This window comes from Eurytemora carolleeae, unplaced genomic scaffold (genome assembly GCF_000591075.1).
Source record: "Eurytemora carolleeae unplaced genomic scaffold, Eaff_2.0 scaffold352, whole genome shotgun sequence".
NCBI lineage: Eukaryota > Metazoa > Arthropoda > Copepoda > Calanoida > Temoridae > Eurytemora > Eurytemora carolleeae.
Genome location: NW_019396295.1, coordinates 20,536 through 28,422, shown reverse-complemented (window position 1 = coordinate 28,422; position 7,887 = coordinate 20,536). Strand labels below are relative to the sequence as shown.

Genomic DNA, 7,887 nt, shown 5'->3' with positions numbered 1-7,887 from the left:
TAACCCCCCCCCCCCAGCACAAAAAAACTAACGGAACTGAAAAGTTGTCTCAAACTTTATTTTCTATATAGACATTGAATATTTCAAACTATAAATTCTGCCTGATTAGATAGTCAAAGTTGCAATAGGAAAATTGAAAAAATAAGGTTTGTAGCAACACACAACTTTCTATACAATATAAATGTTTTCTTCGTAATAAGGAACTGTCAAAGCTTTGTTTACATTACTATTGTACGTAATTTCTGGGAGGAATATGCCATGAGGGCCGAGCGCTGCAGCAAGGATGGGCTAGGGGCCACGCGCTGCGGCTAAAACATGTGGGGCTAGGGCGGACCTTGGAAGTTCCCGCTTGGGAAATTGCACATTTGGAAAGTTGCCACTTGGGAAAATGCCTTCGGGAATGTACCATAACATCATTTTAAAGCAAACTGGCAGTGGCATGGCACTCTTTATAATTGCAAATAGGAGTCTAATAGGAGTCTAATAGGAGTCTAATAGGAGTCTAATAGGAGTCTAATAGGAGTCCCCCTGTCCCCACCCCCTCCCCTCCGAGAAAAAAGTCATCCATTCGGGAAATTTCTACTTCATATAATATTAATCAATTGGCAAAAATGACTTGTTAGTTTTTGTTAAATATATTTGATCTAAAATAATATTATGCTCATCAAATAATTTCCTTTGACTACGTCTATAAATAAGCATGCATATATTTATGCTATATGATTAAAAGACGTAAATGTCTATTAAGGACGTTTTCTAATTTTGTCAAACCTGTGCAAAAGAGCGCTAGGAATACTGCAAAATATTTGCAAATAATATTCTATATATATCTTTATGAGTCAGGGTTATCTTATCAAAACATTATCATAATTCTGTTCTTTACGCGTCAAATATACTATCATATTTAAACAAAATATTTCGAAACTTTTAGAAGAAAGAACGATTTTATTTCGAGTAACTATCTGGCTAAAATGACCTATTCCAGTAAGAATCGGGTTTAATAATCGTTCATTTTCAGACAAAGACTCTGTTCCGAATATAATGTAGTTTTATTATAGAGAAATGTTTTTTTCTTCAAACTACATCAATTTTATTAATCTTGACAACCTAATTGCACTTTTTGCATAAATATTTTAAAGCTATCAAGATTTCTTTTTCTAGCTCTAGTTTTAAGAAGTATTTAGCAATATCCAAATGTGTTATAATCAACGAGTTTTGGTTCATTTGGTTTCTTTTCTTACATCTTACTTTCCTCTTTATGAGATTTATAACATTAAAATACTCTATTTTTACTTTAAATTAACATCCCACGTGAAAAAAAAGTTAAAATGTTAAAACAATTAAATGTATCTTACCTTTTTCTAAGACAAGTTCGTAATATCACAATTCACTTTTTCTAAACACTGATTAGAGTTTAGAATTGTTAACTTCTCGACAATAATTATTAAATTAAAATATTAATTTGTAATATGCTCTGTAAGCTAATACTCAACTAAACTCTTATCAATATCAAGCAATATACTCCTTATCAGTGACTATCTATCTATCCACTTGCATTTCTCTCTATCTATCTATCTATCCACTTACATTTCTATCTAGCTGTCCACTTACATTTCTATCTGTCTATCCTCATCAATTTCTCTCTTTCTATCTTTCTATCTAACTATTTTTTTACTCAGTATCTACCTATCCACAATAATATTCATCTATCCTATTCACTATTTATCTATCTATCTATTTAGCCACATCAATATCTATCTATCTATGATTCTGCTAACTATCTAATTCGTTCACTACTCTCTCATTACACATTATATATCTATCTATCTATCTATCTATCTATCTATCCCACTTTAGCCTGAAGAGACTATACCCCCTATCATATCCAATTAATTGACCTATAATTATTCTCAATATCTACAGGGTTACCCAGAAAAAATGAGACTTCATGGAAATGAATAACAAAGCTGTCCAAGACTTGTAGGAGAACGGGATACAGGGCTAAACTTTGTTGAATCATGTTTCTTCAAATATGGATTTATTTCAATCCAATAAATTTCTATAATATATCTACAATCTATGCAGTTTTATTCAGTTTTATTAAATATCAAAAAAAATGTTCAGGGGAGAAATCACGCTATAAATCCATTTAAGATATGTCTGTTGTGCATATATAGCATTTTAGGGCACTTTCTATCTATCTATCTATCTTTTTATCTATCTACCTATCTATCTATCTATATATCTATCTTACTATCTATCTACCTGTCTATCTATCTATCCTTCTTTCTATCTCTATATCTATCTATCTATCTATCTTTTTATCTATCTACCTATCTATCTATCTATATATCTATCTTACTATCTATCTACCTGTCTATCCATCCATCGGTTTTTTTATCAGTATCAACCGCACAATTCCTTATCAGTTAAACTCCCCTTCCCCTCCGGCCCCCCTTCCCCTCCGGCCATTGCCCCTTTTTTTCTTATATACCCCCCCCTGGCCCCGTCCTCCGTCCCCTCGAAACACGTTCGATCAGCTCCCTTCCTTTTCCTCCTCCTCCTCCTCCTCCTCCTCTGTTGTGATTTTTCCATCTTCAATGTACAGTTTTGTGTCAAGGAATGGACTACTTTTTGTTTTGTGGCACCAACAGTCATGTTCATCCTTTAAACTTGATTGTAGGATGAATTTAATTGATATCATCTAGGAATTGATATAAGTTCTCAAAAGAATCTGTCCAGATTCCAAAACAATCACACAGAGACCTTTTCCAGGTCTTCAGGGGGCACTCATCAGTTATTTTGTATGTATTTGCAAGTTTCACAATTTGATCATCAAGCTTAGCCATAAAAATGTTTGCATAGGAAGAGGCCAGATGTATTCCCATTGCTGTTTCTATCAATTGTTTGTACAGTTTACCACCAAATTCAAATATGGTATTTTTCAAATGTTTAGCAGCTCAATCAAAAATGACGTAGGTACAGATTTATCAGTTCTGCTTTCAAGAGCTTCTCTACAGAATTCTAGACCATCATCCTTCATCTATATATAGAATGATTAGAAAATCAGAATTTATGGGAATATATAATATTCTCTAGTTTTTTTTAAATTAGAATTTCAAAACTGATTTTGCCTTTTCAGTAGGTAGCTTTTCAAGGTGTGTTTGAAACTGAAAAGCTGAGATGTTTTAGCAGTATAAAATATAAAAAAAAATGATGATTTTTTTATTTTATATATTTTTTTATGCTCAAATAACATATCATATTATAGCTACAAGTACAACCCTGTTTACATATTGTTTAAACAAAGATTCAGCCCAGTTAAGCAATATAAATATAAATATATATATATATATAGATATACATATATATATATATATACCTATATGTACAAGAAAGCTTATGCATTATCTTTCCTTGTGTTTGCATTGTATTATGTTTATATCATTGATTTATAGAATCTAGATATGCAGTTTACAACATCTATCGTGGTAAACAGTACCACTGATTCACCCTTTACATATAGCTAGGAAACCATTTGAAACCTTAGTTTCCTGTCTAAATCTCTTATATTCCAGTCTAAATCTCTTAGTCTCCTGCCTAAATCTCTTAGTCTCCTGTCTAAATCTCTTAGTTTCATGTCTAAATCTCTTAGTCTCCTGTCTAAATCTCTTAGTCTCCTGTCTAAATCTCTTAGTCTCTTGTCTAAATCTCTTAATCTCCAGTCTAAATTTCTTAGTCTCCTGCCTAAATATCTTAGTCTCCTGTCTAAATCTCTTAGTTTCATGTCTAAATCTCTTAGTCTCCTGTCTAAATCTCTTAGTCTCCAGTCTAACTATCTTAGTCTCCTGTCTACATCTCTTAGTCTCCTGTCTAAATCTCTTAGTCTAGCTCCTGTCTAAATCTCTTAGTCTCCTGTCCAAATCTCCTAGTCTCACTCAACTTGATACTGATTAATGTTATATTGGCAAGGAAATGGTAGAGAAATAAATATAAGTAAGAATATTAAAAGAAAGAGATAAGTAAGAATAATAAAGTCAAGAGATAAGTAAGAATAATAAAATAAGGAGATAAGTAAGAATAATTAAAGAAAGAGATAAGTTAGAATACTACAAAATAACTATTATAAAGCAGATGGTAGAGAAATATAAGTAAGAATATTAAAAGAAACAGATAAGTAAGAATAATTAAAGAAAGCGATAAGTAAGAATAATTAAAGAAAGAGGTAAGTTAGAATATTACAAAAAAGATATGATAAAGCTGATGGTATTGAAATACAAGTAAGAATAATAAAAGAAAGAGATAAGTAAGAATAATAAAATAAGGGATAAGTAAGAATAATAAAAGAAAGAGATAAGTTAGAATACTACAAAATAAACATGATAAAGCAGATGGTAGAAAATATAAGTAAGACTATTAAAAGAAAGAGATAAGTAAGAATAATAAAAGAAATAGATAAGTTAGAATACTACGAAATAGATATGATAAAATAGATGGTAGAGAAATATAAGCAAAAATAATAAAAGAACGAGATAAGTAAGAATAATAAAAAAACGAGAGTAAGAGAGATACAAGTAAGTGTATCAAAAGAAAGAAATAAGTTAGAGTACAAAAAGAAAGAAATAAGCAAGCAGATGGTAAAGAGATATAGGTAAGAATATAAAACGATAAAAGTAAGAAGATGTTACGTAACAAATATCCTTGTAACCCTATATCTGTAAACCTGATCTGCTTTGTATATTATTACTTATCTACATCTGTAAATAGCTACGTAAAACCTTATCATGATTATCTTAACCACGCTGTAAATAACTACGTAATAATAATTGTCTTTACTACACTGTAAATATCCTAATTACTTTTGTATATAACGTAGTAAATCTTGTAACTACATAGATTAATTTAACTTGTAACAAAGATATCTAAATACACGTCAGTTGAAATAATACTCCGCTTTGATTACAGTGTGAGAGTAATTCTTCTTGGTTAGCAAACGTGAAGCTTACTGAATCACTCTCTTGAAAGATAGATATAGATTCGGAATCGATACAGATAAAGTTGTGTTCAGATTGACATTGATAGTTTATTATTGTTGAACTGAATAGCTCTTATGCCTCGTCAATCATAACAAGAAGGAACAAGTATTGATTCAGATAAAGTTGTGTCCAGATTGAAATTGATAGTTTATTATTGTTGAACTGAATAGCTCTTATGCCTCGTCAATCATAACAAGAGGGAACAAGTATTGATACAGATAAAGTTGTGTCCGGATTGAAATTGATAGTTTATTATTGTTGAACTGAATAGCTCTTATGCCTCGTAGATCATAACAAGAGGGAACAAGTATTGATACAGATAAAGTTGAGTCCGGATTGACATTGATAGTTTAGTACTGTTAAACTGAATAGCTCTTATGCCTCGTAGATCATAACAAGAGGGATTGAGTTGATTCTTGTAAAACAAATACCTGTGAATATAGTCCTATCCGGATTGATATTGACTTCGTAGGGCATTTACTCCGGGTAGAGAGATATAAGTAAGAATATAGAAAGAAAGAGATAAGTTAGAATACGAAGAGCAAGTGATAAGTAAGAATATAAAAAGAAAGATATACGTTAGAATACTAAAATAAAGATATAAATGACTACAAAAAGGAAAGAAGAAGTAAATAAGAAGATGGTAAAAGAGATTTAAGTAAAAACAACAAAAGAAAATATAAACAATGATACAAAAAGGAAGAAAAAAGTAAATAAGAAGATGGTGAAAGAGATATAAGTAAAAACAACAAAAGAAAGATATAAGTAATAATACAAAAAGAAAAAAGAAGTAAATAAGAATTTGGTAAAAGAGAGAAATAAGTAAGGAGTTTATAAGAGAGTTATTAGTATGAGCTGGTAAATGAGATAATATTAAACCTCTCTATTTATCTACTAATCCTAAATAATGATCTGGAGACTGAGTATGATATATCGATAACGATGTTTGCATAAGTTGGCATGAAAGTTGTGTGTACTGTTACCAGTAATATGGATATCAAGATTAATTATAGGAACAACTATTTTGTCTATAGTAGACTAATAGTTAGCACAATTTGACATCTGTCATCAGCGCTAAAATCAGTAAAATGTTTGATGACAATTCATAATTTTTAAAAAACTCAGAAAAAGGGATTAAAATGAAATTAATAAAAATAGAATGCGCTTTCCCTGACTTTTCTCAACTTAGAATTCTCTAAAAACAAGCCAAGAACATTCCCCAATAAAAATTTGAGGCAAATTAGTGTATTGGGTTCATGAGTTAGGATCGGACATCCAAATAGACAATCAAACATAGATTTCTACTTTATATATATAAAATTGATATAAAAATAGATAAAAAATAATATGTAGGAACCCCAAAAAGATATAAGCTTTATATTCCTTTCATAAATTAAAATTTGACAGAAACTATTGTTTTAACAAATGCCTTTTTGTTTAGCACTTCCTCCTTTTCTAACATACAGAACCATAACGGAAGAGACTTGAATGATGACCTATGTACAACTTATCAAAAATTACGATCTAATGAATGTAAGAAAAAAGTGTGAATGAATTTCATTTGGTAAACCCGGTGTAGTCTCCAGCCTAGCTCTTAGAAGCAATTTCAGAAAGTATCTTTAAAAATCCTAATTGCTCTTCTTCCTGTAAAACATTAAATATTGGGAAATTAACCTGCATAAGACTAGCATTATCCAATTTAAATGTTTTTAGCTAAAAGAATTTAGATAAACATTTTTATTATTTTGAGACAACAATATCTTTTGTTCAATTCAGGTTTGAAGCCGAAATGATTTAATGAGAATCAAATTACAAAATATACAATTACATTTAGCTTTTAAAGGGGTCAATTGCAATCATGTTTCATTTATATACTAATTAACAGATCTAGTACTGCAGTGATATGGTAGGTTACATTTATATACTAATATACAGATCTAGTACTGCAGTGATATGGTAGGTTATATTTATATACTAATATACAGATCTAGTACTGCAGTAATATGGTAGGTTACATTTATATACTATATACAGATCTAGTACTGCAGTAATATGGTAGGTTACATTTATATACTTATATACAGATCTAGTACTGCAGTAATATGGTAGGTTACATTTATACACTAATATGCAGATCTATCAATGTCGGGATATGGAAGGTTACATTTATATACTAATATACAGATCTAGTAATGTTGGGATATGGTATGGTTACATTTATATACTAATATACAGATCTATTAATGTAGTGATATGGTATGGTTACATTTATGTACTAATATACAGATCTAGTAATGTAGGGATATAATCGGTTACATTTATGTACTAATATACAGACTAGTAATGTAGGGATATGATATGGTTACATTTATATAATAATATATAGATCTAGTAATGTAGGGATATGATAGGTTACATTTATGTACTAATATACAGATCTATTAATGTAGGGATATGGTATGGTTACATTTATGTACTAATATACAGATCTACTAATGTAGGGATATGATAGGTTACATTTATATACTAATATACAGATTTAGCAATGTAGAATTATGATAGGTTACATTTATATACTAATATACAGATTTAGCAATGTAGAATTATGATACGTTACATTTATATACTAATATACAGATTTAGCAATGTAGAATTATGATACGTTACATTTATATACTAATATACAGATTTAGCAATGTAGAATTATGATACGTTACATTTATATACTAATATACAGATTTAGCAATGTAGAATTATGATACGTTACATTTATATACTAATATACAGATTTAGCAATGTAGAATTATGATAAGTTACATTTATATACTAATATACAAATGTAGGGATATTG

General features: G+C 29.8%; 1 long non-coding RNA gene across 1 annotated transcript in view; it reads right to left on the bottom strand.

Annotated features, from left to right (window-relative positions):
- The window catches only part of LOC111700397 (uncharacterized), a 26,589-nt gene extending 25,086 nt beyond the window's left edge, over positions 1 to 1,503 (bottom strand). Inside the window, exon 1 of the long non-coding RNA XR_002764985.1 lies at positions 1,356 to 1,503. This is a non-coding gene — a long non-coding RNA (uncharacterized LOC111700397). The remainder of the gene's footprint in view (positions 1 to 1,355) is intronic.
- Between the last annotated feature and the right edge of the window lie 6,384 nt (positions 1,504 to 7,887).